The sequence below is a fragment of the Ciconia boyciana genome, chromosome 5 (assembly GCF_034638445.1).
Source record: "Ciconia boyciana chromosome 5, ASM3463844v1, whole genome shotgun sequence".
Taxonomy (NCBI): domain Eukaryota; kingdom Metazoa; phylum Chordata; class Aves; order Ciconiiformes; family Ciconiidae; genus Ciconia; species Ciconia boyciana.
Genome location: NC_132938.1, coordinates 58,722,366 through 58,737,172, shown reverse-complemented (window position 1 = coordinate 58,737,172; position 14,807 = coordinate 58,722,366). Strand labels below are relative to the sequence as shown.

Genomic DNA, 14,807 nt, shown 5'->3' with positions numbered 1-14,807 from the left:
ACTTTCTCTAAGTCCAAATTAAGAAAAAAAGAAAAAAAAAAAACAAAACCAGAAACTGTTTATGGAAACATTCATCCTGCAGAGTAAAACTAAGCCAGGCAGCTACTTATCTTGTTCAGATTGTCCAATGACTAGAAAGCAGTGTACACAGGAAAGTGTAAACTGCGTGCAATCTGTAGAATTATGCTTTTAAAAAAAAGGAACACTACATATAAATGAAAAATACTTTTAGACCAAGTAGTGTAATTATTTAGATTTTTGTTAGAGCTGAAAATTTCTTTAGCCCAAGTACTTCAGCTTTGACACTTGACAGGCATTGTGCCTTGTCCTGTGGTTGGTCAGCTGAGATGTATTTCATCCATCTTTCTAACTTTTAAAAGTCAGTACAAGTTACTGACTTTTACCATAGACATACACATTATTCCACCCTACTTTACATAGATTAGTTGTTCTACACAGAGGAAGTGACTACTTATCATAATACTTATGCCTTCTTGTACAAATGAAAATAGCTTAGACAATTTTTTTTTTTTTTTTTTTTTTTTTTAAGAACTGCATAGAGGAAGCTAATGACCATGGTTACCACAGAAAAAAAAAAGCTGTCCTCAGTGGAGAGAGCTTGCCATTCAGCTATATAGCACATGTAGTATTCAATTTCATGGTAGTAAATACAGCTAAGATGATGAATTTTAAATAGTGTCTGCAAATTCAGGATACAATCACTGGAGCGCACAGAAGTTTAAACCCATAACACTCAACTCTTCAGTAAGTTGTCTTCATAATAACTTCCAAGTTCACTATGGCACCTTAGAAGGATCAATGTCTTTAATACTTCTTGCTTCAGAGCCAAACAGGATGCCACAGCCCTTCCTCTCAAGACTGAAATCCATCATGGAAGTTAACATACTTCTAGGAAAACAGAAACACTGAGAAGAGTTGTTTTTCTATTTTAGTGCATGATCACTTTTAATAGTCAATACACGATTCTACCCATTTCAGTCAATCCTTTTCTCACAGGACAGAAAGAAACACAGCTTCACTTTGGAGGACCACCTTTAGCATTCTGGCACATTTTCCACATCAAGTAGAGTTGTTTTTTTCAAAAAATTTCAAAATCACTCCCTATAGCTGCATGCGAAGTATACATATGCAGTGAAACAAAACAACTCTGTGAAAACACAGCAGACTGAGCATCTGCACTTCTTCAATAACTACAGCTGAGCAAGTGTCCTAAGTTGGCCTTGTTACTTAAGTAGAGCCAAGCGTTGTGCTCATGAGCCTCTACAAGACCAAGGTGGTATACCAGAAGACAGGAGCAAACTCTTGTCAAGTCACACACTCAAAATTGTATATAAAATCAGAGTGAAATCAAATGAAGACAAGTTCATGCTTCTGAGAATGGCTCTGTAAAGAACTCTTACATAGCATCCTTACAGATTAGTACAGTATCATGAAAACAGGAAAAACACACAAGCTTTGGTAGGAATTTTGTCAGGCTCCTAATACACAGGAACCAAAAGTAACATGAGTTAACTTTTTAAGCTACAACATATTGGTAGTTTCTATACACTCCTGAAATAGGTAAGTTACCAGAAAAACTAGTAAGTACGAACTAATCCAAAGTAGATTCATAGCAACTAATTTATCTCAACATTAAACAAACAAAAAAATTTGCTTTCAAAATTTCAGTTTAAATGCTTTTGGTTTTATATTGAAAATGCAATACATAAATTTGAACCAGAATAACTGGCAGAGGATGAAACAGAATTCTACAGTAAGCGTGTTTTTAGCACTGTTAAGACAGTAACACAGCATTCCAGTTTTTAAAATGTCCTTTTGAGGCAGCAGCAGTGATGGGAACAGTTTGCTTCAATACAGTCTGTGTTCAGTCTCAAACCAAGACATGGGCAGTGGTATTTGGCACCCTTATAAAGCATGTAAAAACAGCAAGTCCTGTTTCCCATTTACAAGGTTGATGTAGGGGAAGTACAAAAAAAAATTAGATGAGCTGTAATTACTGTAGAAACTTGTTAGAACTATCAACAAGCTATAGGATTATACCGTGCCCTCCATACGAAAGACAGAATTAATGACTATGAGGCATGACCTTCCCTACTGCTGTTTCTCTTTAGCAAATTATGTCACCTAAATAAGGAGACTCTGCTCCACTAACCAACTGTCCAGCACTAGAGTGAACATAAGCAGGAACTTGGGTGTGTGCATAAGTAAACATTTTGTCACTGTTGTGTACATTTCGCATAACTGAAACTAATTGTGAGAAGTCGTTCAGCACTCACCACACAACAGTTTAAGATCTTAGGAGGCTAAGCAGAAAAAAGCTCTAGAAAGAGAAAAACTGAGAAATGCAAACATATTTCAACAGGAAAAAACAATCAGTGAGAGCAGGTGACTTCTTAATAAAGGACTTTTACAGGTGCAAGTGTTCTATTAAAGATATATTGAGGAGGTAACATATGCCAAAACACCTGTAATAACACTTCAAATAAAGGAAAACCATTACCTTTTGCTTAGGGCTTTAAGCTAGGTCTTACAAGATACAGGTTCTAGACAGGCTCTGCCAGAGGCTTGTTCTTTGAGGCTGGACAGATTCCTGCACTCCGATAAGGTTACAAACTCCCACTTATTTTACAGTTAACCAAGATTTTGAAAAGAAAAACCAAACCAAATTTAAGTTCTAGTATTAGAGGCATGAACACCAGAGATCTGCGATTAAACAAAACACCTCCTGTAAATTACACTCTACAAATGCAAACTCCAGTAAGTTTTGCTAGTTCATAGTGACACTTTGCCATCAGAACTTACATAAAACCAAGATATGAATAAACATACTAGTATGATTTAACCCATATTAGTACTTGAAACTTCACTCTTGGAACATTTGAGCATAAGACAGTAGCAAGACTGATCTGGGCCTAACATATCAACAGAGACACTAGGCAAAAAGATCTTCTCTCCCAAATGAATAAAAGTTACATAACTTTACATGGGACATACTGGTTTATGACAAGTAACAGGTAAACCTGCCTCTGAAACATCATATTTCACTAAGAACATTACCAACTGCCTGGGGAGTTTCTGAAAACCCAGTGATTACAAACTGCTGCAGGCAGTTTGTAAGTTCTCAGATGGCAGATTAGAATGAACAGCTTAAATATATTTAGCTTCCTGGGTTTGTTTTGCTTGCTTTGTTCGATTTCTTTCATGACATCCATCTCTTTCAAAGTAACATTACTGTAATTGAAGATACACCTTTAATCATTATTTATACTCCAAACTTTTCTATTCAATTTCAGCCATGATATGCTTACGTTTTAGCTAAGAAACTGAATTCAACTCTACACACTCCATTTAAGATTCCAGAGTACTGCTAAATCAGAAATAATGCTGAATGAATTTAAAATAAATTTAGCCATTCTTAAGCAAAAGCGTCCATAAATTCTCTGCATCAGTTCAGCTTAAACCAACCAAGTTAAGCTGATGCAACTTTCCAAAACATTCAGTGCTGCACCCAAGAGGCTCAGTATCCTTTCCTCAAGGAAGAACAGGTGTACAACCCTGGTCCACTCTGCATCAGTAACCACAGACACATAAAAACACTGCAAAGCTTAGTGAGAAGCTTACTGGATTGCACAGGATTCTAGTAAGATTTGACCTAAGGAAATCTGAATATATAAAGAAAAGGAAACAGAAGACTACAGAAGGGAGCAGCAAGAAATTAACTCTAAAAGCCAGGAATATTAAGACATTGCTTTGTGCAACAGCAAAGCTCACCCTTTGGAAGCCTCACACTTCCACTAATAGCAGCAACTTAGTTTTTGTTCACAAAGTTTATAAAGAATAAGTGGGATGTCCTTGAAACTTAAACATCGTAGTCACAAGTTAACCTACATAAACTGGGGAAGGTAAGTAAAAGCAAGACACCTGCTTTTTTGTTCAGGTACCTTCAAGCGAACAGGATGTTCTCGTTTTCTAGGGTTACACATCTGAGAAAAAGTATTTTATCTGGAAAATTAAATAGTAAAATATTGAATACGTGCTTTTTTTACTATAAAACTGTCTTGTTAGAGTGAATGCAATGAAGCTTTCCCGAGTAATCTTGCTAAAGAACTATTTTCTTTGAGGATTTAGACCTGAACACTGGTTTATTAAGAACCATTCCATTTGCAATTATTAATTCAACAGCTTCAGATACTCTGACAAACTACTTCAATTTCTTCATCCGTACAACAGACTAGACTTCAATATTTTTTAATGCCATCAGACTGCAAACCAGTAAGAGGACCCACACTTGACACTGCATATTTTGAAAGGGACTTAGCACACAGTAAGGCAGGAAGCTTTACTCAGCAACCACAAGCATGACCTCAAGGCACAGTAGGCCCCTTGTATTACAGATACTACATATATGTTAGCTAGAGGGTAAATAACAGGTTTTCCTGAAGCTGATTTAGTTTTAGTATACAGTTTAGTCCTATTAAAATTCATATCAACAGCTATAAAGTAGACTTCCAAAGCCAACTATATCGGTAAGTACTTAATTCTTTGTATTGCACAGCTCCACACAAGAGCTATTCTGGGGAAGACAAACAGCAATAACATAAGCAAGTGTCCTCATATAGGAGACACTTGTGGTTATTTAAGTTCTGGAGCCTCACTAAAACAGTCGGGTTCAGTATAGTTAAGAAATATCTTTCAAAAAAGTGCAAAATGGACAACACAGAGCTATCTGTGTTACATAAAACTTTCCCATTAGCAGCTCTTAAGGTCTTCAGCATCTGCTGGGGCAGTGGTGCCTGGATGCCTGACATTCTTAGTGTCCGCAGCATCTTCCGGGACAGTGGTGTCCATGGTACAAACAATTCTCCCAGCAGACAGAGATCTCTGAAGACAGTGGACCTAGTGTTACATTAATCTTCCCAGCATCTGTTCGGACCACTGCAATACCATATCCATACTAAATAAAATGTCACAGCATCTGTATTGTCCACTCCCCACAAATAGTATCAAAGAACATTGTAGGCCAACAGCCCATCTAAATTAGAAAAAAATCCAAACAGAAGATGTATGCAATTGTTACAGATATCTGTGTCTTCAAAGTTCATTTCTATACTAGGAGACTTAACTGGAATGAGCCATTTCTTCAAAAACCTTCTTTTACATTTGCTGGTCCTTAAGAAAAACTACTCATTTTAAATCCATCACTTGTTTCAATATTATTTTTTTTATTTTGTTAATCCTTAAAAATCAATACACTACTTCCCAGTCTTCATACTTTAATTGGTATACTAATACACTGCAAATAAAGAATTCTCTGGTTTTTAGAACGAAAAATACTTGAGATGAAGTCGCTTATTCAACTCTCCCAGAGACGGGGGGGGGGGGGGGCAGCGTTTGGGTTTTTTTTAAATTGATAAGGAAATATGAAGTTTTTCACAATACTGCATCCATGATATAATACTTCTGATGTCTACTTAGAACATTAAGTTTTGAATTCAGAAGAAAACTAGTTTATGAAAACAGGATTTTTAAGCCCTGTCATTTTTGTGTCTTATATTACAATCACAAGATGCTTTTATGATCCAGAAAAACAGATGCTCATCAACATGCCAACCATGGCTCAATATTTAAAATTTAGGGGTAAAGTCATTCTAGATTCAGATTACCAACCTAAGAGTATAAAAAAATTCCATCTTTACTCTCTTCAAGTTCTCATTTCTCCATTGTATACGTTCACTTCAAGGACAGTACAGAAATCAATCTCATTAGGGGCCTTTATCTACATACTATTGTCATCACCTTACAATTTCACCTGAAGTTTCCCCCACCACCCCCCCTTTGATTTGTCCAAATACCCCTTGTGACTGCACATATTACACAGGGTACATCTGAATATTTTCTGAAGGACAGAGACACAAGTATATGTTTCTCTAAAATCAGACATAGATCTCAAATTTTACTGAAAAGCAATGTAAATCCTATCCAAAAGGGGAAAAAAAAAAAGAAAGCAAGCACATTGACCTTTCTAGTATATTAAGCCCTAGATCATTTAAGTTAGGTTAAAATAAAGAGTAAGTTATTGGTTTCATAGAGAAAAAGTATATAAGGCTATACAGTCTCCAAAGACCTGCCCTGTCAAATAATAATATACATAGGCAACTACATTAAATATAATTTAAAAAGCAGTTTGTTTTTTAGGCAAACCATTTAATAAATGCAACTTAAAGTGAAGCTTGCCAAAACTCCTGTAAGGCCTGCTGCCTCAGAAAATATCATGCACCTGCTCGGTTTACACTAATACCTCTACGGAACCACCCACTTATATAATTAACTGTGTATAAATTAATAGCTGCTAAGTGGTTTCAGGGTAGACAGATATTTGATTTTCTAAGGTCTTAAAAATCAAATAAAAAGATTAGAAATGGATTAAACTGAACAACAGCTAATCTACATTGTATTCTAGGAGTTTTATTATCTTGCCAGAAGATTATGCATTAGCCACTTTTCACAGGGATTTTGAACTAAATTTAAGCCAGAAACCATGCAATGTTAATAGATATGTACTCTGCCACTAAGTCAGGAAGTTTAGTTTAGCTGCACTTCAGGAAGTTTAAGAGTGGCTTCAGCAGAGCAGACAGAGCAACAAAAAACCCCAAACAAACCCTACAACAATCCACCTTTAAACACCATTATGATCCTTATAGCTATCCCTTACCTTCCTGAGCTGAAATCAGGCATTTTGAAGTCCGTGTTCAACTAGGTATGTGGTACTGCTCTAAGGGGTATGCAGACATTGCCCACATCAAGAACATAAAATTTTACTAGCAAACTAAGTATGGTCCATGCATTATATACTTACAAGAGAAATCAAAACAGCAGGTGCCCTCCCTAATTAGAAGGGCCTCTTCAAGAGTAAAGTTAAGACTATTCTACAGGTAAAACATACATACTCTAGAAATAGAAGAGATCACGTAGGATTGCTCTTCCCAGTCTCCGCCCAGTTCACATGCAGAGCTCTTCTGTGAAAGAGGTTCTCTAAGTGCGTACCTGTGGTATGCCACGCTTTTAATCCACCTGTGCCGTCCCAACTTACCTACTCAGCTGTATTTGCAAAAGCTTGCACTGCTGGCAGTTCCTCCTCTAAAGGCAGCTGAAAGTCTTTTTTGGAGCCTCAGGGTTTGGGCTTTGCCGTTCCTTATGGCCAGACACTCCCACCACTGAGGTAGCAGCACGCAGCAGCAGCAGCTAGGAAGTTTGCCACAATCTCTACCTTCCCCTGCAATTTGCTCCTCTCACAGCCTCAGACTCTCCTCCTTCCTGGCGAAAGGGACTGGCTTTAAGGGCGTCAGCGGCGGCGACACTTCTCAGAGGTCCCCTGCCCACAGCGCTACCTCAGCAGCGCCGCAGCTGGAAGCGGTCCCCCGCTGGAGAGCGGCTCCGGGGCGGGGGGCGCCGCGGTCAGCGCTCGCTCGGGGCTGCCGCTGCCTTTACCGCGAGTCTCATGCTCGCCGCGAGAGCCACAGTCCTCCCTGACATCATTCATCCTCTTACACACACGCCCGCCCACTCCATTTCCAAACAGTGACTCACCCCGGCGCTGCTGCTATTCAGAGGCAGGGCTAGAAAAACCGGCAGGACCTCTACGGAGCCCCCGCCCGCCGCTAAAGGTGGCGGGTGGCGGCGCGGCGCGGCCCCGCCCGCTCGCTCCCGGCCCCCCCGGCTGCCACCGCTTCCCCGACCCGCGCCTCTGCGCGCGCGCGCTGCCCGCCGCCCCGAGCGGCCGGCCCCGGCGGCGGCGGCGGAGCCTCCTCCCGGCGCGGCCAAGCCGCCTTAACTGCGCCGGGGATGGCACCTCCTCCGGGGTACGCGAGGTCTTGGCAGATGCAGAGATGCCGGTGCCCTTCCACGGCTCCCCCCCGCCCGGATCCCATCTGCCATGCCCACGGCCGCCTTCTCCTCTTCAGACCGCATACGTCTCTTCGGGGGGCGGCTCAGCCCCCCGGCCGCGGGGGAAGGGTTAAGTCAGCTCGCAAAACCGGATACCGACATCTATACTGCACCCAAAAAAACATTCGTTAAGAGATAAGCATTGCCGCCCCGGGAGCCAGCTCGGTGGCGGAGGCACGGCTCCTGCAGCGGCGCAGGTGCTCGGGGCCAGCCCTGCCCCGGCCGGCGGGCCCTGCGCCGCACGCACCCCCCTCGCCAGGCCGGAGCCGAGCGCCGCGGCCCTGAGCAGGGAAAGGCTTCCCGGTTTTGCCGGGGGATTTCCCGAACTCTGTCCGCAGATGAAGGATGACTGTCACCGAACCCCTGCTTCTCGTGTGTTTCACCCCTGTCTTCACCCCTGGCTTTGCTTGGGGTTTTTTTTGCGGGGGTGGAGGGGTAGGGTTTTTTCCTCCCTCTTCTGTTTTTAAAAGAGTTCCCCATCATTATGTAGCAACCACATTTTGCTGGAGTCTTCCAGTGTAATAAGCATGGGATTGGCAGGGGGGAGAGAGGGGGAAGAAGTTGCCAACTCATCCACACCGAAACTGGCTTTGGCCGAGATACACGCGTCCTGCCCTACAGTCAAACGGCGTTAGCGACAAGTGCAGTCACATGAAAGAAAGAAGGCCTGGTTCACTGCCCTGGATTCAAGGAAGGCACCTGACCTTGTATTTGTTACATCCCTGGAAAGCCCCCTGCACCCAGCTATTGGCGATTCTGCTTGGGTTGCTCACACTTTGTTTTTTCCCACAAAAGCCTGGGGGAAGGGAAAGGGGAATCTGCTTTATTCCAGCACAGGGTGGAAGCGTTTTCTGCACTCTGAGTTCTGTGGGACAGGGAAACTCTACCCTGATCTAATAGCAACAGGCAGAGTGCTGGTACAGACAGGATGCCAGGATTTTAAGTTTTCCCTCCTGCAGGCTTAACACGAATAGTATATTATAAACAATTCAGCTAGACTGCTGCTGTTCCTGTTGCTAGGTGAATGCACATACGCACCTGTAGTGCTGAATCAAAGAAATCTGTTGGAACCTCACAGCACTCTTCACTACCTGCTCTGATCCCCCCCCCCCCAATTCCTATAACTGGGTAATGCATGCTTTAAAACAAATCTGAAAAAATGATAGAGGTACCACGGGCAGGGCAGGGGGTTTGCTTTTAACTGGTTACAAAGACATATACATATGCTTAATTGCACACACTTAACTACATGCAAGTCTTTGCATAATGGGGTTTTACTTGAAGATGTTAGACAAAGAAGATAATGACTGATGGAGTAACAGTTCAAGAGTAGAAACAGCAATAAGAGTAAAAAAAAGTTTCTACAGGCAAATATACATATAGATATAGCAAACGCTAGACAGAGACGCCCCCTTTTTTTTTTTTTTAGATTAAAAAAGCCATTTAAGGAAGGAAGGTTAAAAGGAAAGAAGGGAAAAGTTACTGGCATTTTTCTAAATTTAGATACAACAGCCCCCTGAAACACTGTCCTTTCTTTAGTTTTAAATATTATTCTTTGAAACACTGCATTTGAGAGCACAAAAAAATAACAGTACATTAGCTCACTCCGTTCAAGGCTACACTTCACACCCAACCCTACAAGTCCATCCTCACAGGTGACCTGTTGAAGAAGCGTAGAACTTGGTCACGGAGCTCCCGTTGAGCCCAGAAGCGCATCTTATGAAGAGTAGCTTGTAGGAGATGGTCTGTAACTTATTTGGTAACTACTGTTTGCAAGTCTTGCATAGCAACAAACTTTTGAGAGCAAGTGGCATATTTGTGAAGTCACAAAACTTGGCAGAGGAATTAGCAGCATATCTCTTGATCATTATTTTAAACTAGATTAACTTCACAAGGTCCTTCTCAGACGGGAAATACAAAGGAGAGAACTTAAGACTTGCAGAATGATGATTTATTTTACAAGGCAAAAGAAACCTCTCATGCACATACAAAATTCCACGAGGAGACCAACATACAAGTCACATTCCTTCTCACCTCCCAGGGAGGCAGATGGGATGGAGAGAAGAAGAGTTTTGAGGAAAAAAATTACTGTTCCTTTCAGCTGGAACAAACCCAGCATCTTTTTCATTACTGTTTATTTTATTCCCCTTTCATGAGATCAGCAGGGATATTATTGGAAACAGTAATTCTATAAACGAACACAGCCAGCCTGTGCATTAAAATTCTGACTATTTCCAAAGAGACACCCAGGCAGTTTTCAAAGGCAGCTACCACCAGAATCCTGCTTAGTTCTGCCATGGGACAGAACTAAAGCTGCAAGATAGGGTTTGTGTGGGGGGAAGCAAGAACCATATAGGAATTTCTAGTTCAAGCTGACTTTACAGTTTATGGACTGGGTAAACAGTAGTACAAAAAAATAGTCTACTTGTGTAGCCAAGCCATAACAGACATCTATGCAGAAATTTGATAGGGAAGAACTAATAAGCACATATGTTCTAATGAGTACACATATATTTGTAGCCTTTATTACAGCTGTGTGAAGGGCAGATCAAAAGATACATAGGTATTTTACACTGCCCTCCCCCCCCAAGTATAATCCCTCATAATTCTTCCTTGCTTTTTCTTCAAGTAGCATATAAATCAAGGTAACCCTGCAAACTACTTCTATACAGGCCTAAGATTATATTCTGTACGCCAATTCTCACAGCAGCCCTACTGTATCTATGAAGGCACTAGCTGATACTCCTACCTTGAAACAGATAAAGCAACTCCAGAATGATTTATTATTCCCATCCAATTATGAAAGAATAAGATACACTAAAGCCAAATGTACATAGACTATCAATTCATAAAGAGATTCTTCATCTGCAAACACCTAAATACTTAACAACACCTAACACAATTTTGGAATTAGATGCATTACAGTGATGACATGAATTCTATGTCTCCAGATAATTATTTTAACCAATTCACCAGTTCTTTTTCATCATCAAGGGCTTTAGAGCAAGGAAAAAAGCTTACCTTATAGGTTCCCCATTAATATCACTATTTTTTGGCAACTGAACAAGTAGATGAAAAGGTAATCCACAAAAGAAATCATAAGACAAATTTTTCCACCATTACTTCATAAGCATCACAGTTCAAAAGTACATAGAACTGCCCTACTATTGTAGGAGTCGGACCTTAAGAAACACATTTAGAAATCATCACAGCTAGCACAAACACAAGTTCAGCTGCTTAAACAGCAAGCCTACCTTAACAAGTCAGTAGAAGCTGAACTCAAATATGCAAAGAAAAAGAACACTACCTACTATAAAGCACTAAGCTGTCAAGACAAGCACTGCTATACCACTAAGCGTACAAACTTAGAAGACTTTGATTAACGCTACCACTTTGTAAGAAGACCCGTGAGCAAAGAAACCTCCGTGAAGTTCACCAAAGTCCACCGAACCCGCCTATCAAGCCTCTCGAGGAAAAACCGAGTGAAGAAAGCCGCCCCGCAACCACCCGGCGATTACCTGCGGCCTCCTGCCCAGGCCCTGCGCTCCGGCCCCTACCCCGCCGCCCGACTGCCGAGGCGCCGCTGCCGCCCGCCCTTCTCAAGCTTTCAAAGGAGGCGGGAAGCGGCGGCAGGCCAATAGCAGGCGGGCGGCCGGAGGAGCCAGCCCGCCGCGCCCCGCAGGTGCCCGGCTCTGGCTCTGGCTCTGGCTCTGGCTCTGGCTCTGGCGGGCGGCACGTCCGCCTGCCGCCACGTCTGCCTGCCGCCGGGCGGGAACGGAGCTTCGCCGCCTCTAGCTGCCGTTGTCAGCGAGGCTGGTCTTCAGGAGCAGCCCGTCTAGCTTGGGACTGCTTGAAGCATCTCTGAAGGGTAGGGGCTTCCTCCAGCTACTCTCGTTTAATTTTCGAGACTTACAAAGCCAGTGATTATTGTCTTATCTTAGGACTTCATACAGGACTTCATTCCGCAAAAATTGCTATATTAGCTGTTTTCATAACCAAAAGCTAAGCAGAGACACTAAGTTTTCCAAACTATTTTTCCAAAGGCTTGCATGTTATTGAGAACATCCTTGGATAATTTCAGGAAAAAAATGCTGAAGCTTTGTGGCATTTCTACTCCCTGCTAAGGCTCATGGGAAAGAGAAAAACTGATGTAGACTACAGTGATTTTTAATTTTTTTTTAACAAAGCAATAACTGAAAACAAACCGTGCACTTTCTCCTCAATGTTTCACTTACATAAGCAGAAAAAGCTGTATCGCAAAGTTACCCTATTTTTTTTCCTTTGGATACTTCTGCGGGGTGGGACTGGGGGGGGGACGACTGCTTGTTTGGTTTTGGTAATGCGTTTAGTATTCAAACTATCTGAAATCAGACATGCTTTAGAAGCTGTGAAATAAGAGAACTGGTTCAGTTTCTTTAAACCAGTTTCCCTTAAGACTGAAGCCAAAAATTGATTTTCTATCTAAAAATATACACATCCAAAATGACTGACTCCAGCTTCAGAGCTCTTTCTATACACAACAGCATTTGAAGAAATGCTTTTCTTATATGAAACAAGGCTTCAGAAGAAATAGTAAGAGTGCAGGTACTTACTTGACAGAGGGTGTAGGGGGGAAACAGGAGATCAGGGAACAATAAGAATAAATTCTGGTTTATTGTCTCTTATCTGCAAATTTGAAAATCAAGGTGACTCCAGGAAACTGCATCAAGCAGAAGTGTGGGAAACATTCTCAACCTCTTTAGGAAAAGAGGTGACATCTTTGGAAACAACTAGTAGATCAGAAGAATGATGCCAGGCAGCTGAAAAGGCTTATTAAGGCTGTAACATCATAAGAGTTTCTGGATAAGACATTACATGCATGAAAATTAAGAGAAGACTGCTTAGCTGTAACAATTATCACAAAGTCAACTGACAGCTGAATTAGCCCATTTTCTTTGCTACTCAGTCTTACCTACTTTACCTTCTCTTCATGCTCCTGAATAGTTTTCCTCTCTAACTTCTCTGATCCCAGCTTTCCCATGTAGCTTCCTTTTCATTTCTCAGCCTTAGGATTTTTTGCAGCAGGCCCATCTGAAGCAGAATACTTGTGCTAAACCTTTGACTGCTAGCAACTGTCCTCTTCAACAAGAAGTTTATAGGGCTTTTCCCTAGTAATGCAAACAAAAAGCCCCTAAATTTTAATACAAACTAACAGTAGCTGAACAGGAGTTGCTAGATGATCTCGTTTTGTCTCTCTGTGTGTGCTTTTTCTATGAAGGAGAATTTTATCTTATTCAGCTGGGCAAGGACAAAAAAATAGAGGGAAAAGGAAGTAAGACTGGAATGTGAATGAGCAATCCAAAACGGCTAAGATTTCCCCTCCCCATTGAAGTTATGAGCAATATAATTTTTATCTCATTATCTTACAGTTTAGGATTCTATTAGTATGAAGACTTTTTTTTAGCAAAAATTATTTTTAAACCTTAGCAGCTGACACAATTGCATGAGGGACAGGTGGCCTACTTAAAAAAAAAAGTGACTGCTGTTATCATCTGAATGTAAATTCAGTTTGAAACATATGGAGAGATCTATCATACTAGGGTAACCTCCTATCTAATCTGCCGTCCTGGCTCTGGTAGCAGGCAATGCAAGAAGCTTCAGAAGAGGCGCAATGGCAATACTGATAAAAGCTGCGAAAAGGACAGAAAGGAGTAAAGGATCCTTCTATTCTAGCTGCTTATCTACTTGCCCTTCCAAAGTACTCACTTTTTTTGTTTTCTTTTTGGCTAGCATAATAGGAGATGCTTTTTCTCCTTTTAAATAAAAGGACCAGCAACGAACAAGTAGGGCTTAATGAAGTTATGGAGTGAATGCCAGAAGATTGCTGCTTTGGGTTAATTTTTTTTTGCGTAGGGTGTGATGCTCCTCAGATATGTAAGATCTTAATACAATCCCATGCCTGTTTCTCCAAGAGTTTAAAAAGGTATGAGGAAAAATAGTGGAAGGTATACAAAACAGTCTCAAATGAAATCTTGCTATTACTTTGTGCAAGACTGTAGAATAAAGTCTGACTATGAAATAACGGCTAAAGACATTCTGACAGATACCCTTCAAGTAAGTGAATGAGTCATGAACCTCAGAGATATGAAGAAGCAAAAGACAGAGCTGATTCATCTATCAGTTCTGAATTTCAAATATGACATGCTTCTTTTGATATTCTGTGTATTAGCAGGGCTTTAACATGTCTTCTTTTCCAGAGGACTCAAAAGACAAATGAGTTTGGTGAAAAGATGTATGTAGACCTTTGTTCCACTGTATTTGAAATGTATGCAGAAGTAATTTGGGGCTTATTGTTATGTGGAAGCAGAATGCCCTGGTTCTACTTATGGGAAGATGGTTCTACGCATGGCCAAGAGATTTGGCGCAAAGGCCCCAGTTTAGAAAATTTTGATTAAAGGATAATTTTTTAGACTGAAAAGCACTTCCTGATGAGTCTTTATGCCAGTTTGTGTGTATCATCACACAGATGTGACTAGATGGCTTCTGATGGCATGAAGCCAAAGTAAAGGGATCTGGGTAGTGTTATGTCCTGCCAAATGTACATTTACTGCTGTAAAAACGTGTTCTAAAGTGTCTTTGCCTTTGATTCATATTTTTTAATTGATTTGGAGGAGGATGCAGAAAGGGTGAGTCATAATACAGGGAGAAGGGTTCTTCCTATAATCTGATGAGAAAAAAGATGAAGAGTCTTCTCAAGTCTCTAGCTTGAGAAGAGGGGCAGATCTCAGAAGAGATGAGGAGGCTGACAGTTTTCCATGAAATATCTCAATGGAAACCACCATAGCATAATCTTGACTTTAGGT

The 14,807-nt window shown here is 41.1% G+C and overlaps 1 protein-coding gene across 5 annotated transcripts in view; it reads right to left on the bottom strand.

Moving 5' to 3' along the window:
- The window catches only part of SGMS2 (sphingomyelin synthase 2), a 41,396-nt gene extending 28,200 nt beyond the window's left edge, over nt 1–13,196 (bottom strand). For 2 of the 5 annotated variants that reach the window (XM_072862315.1, XM_072862311.1), the window contains exon 1: nt 7,112–7,571. The gene's annotated coding sequence lies outside the window, so the exon portion shown is untranslated. Of the gene's footprint in view, nt 1–7,111; nt 7,572–11,483; nt 11,625–12,916 lie in introns of those variants that run through there. The other 3 variants (XM_072862314.1, XM_072862316.1, XM_072862313.1) reach the window with 3 other exon arrangements.
- Between the last annotated feature and the right edge of the window lie 1,611 nt (nt 13,197–14,807).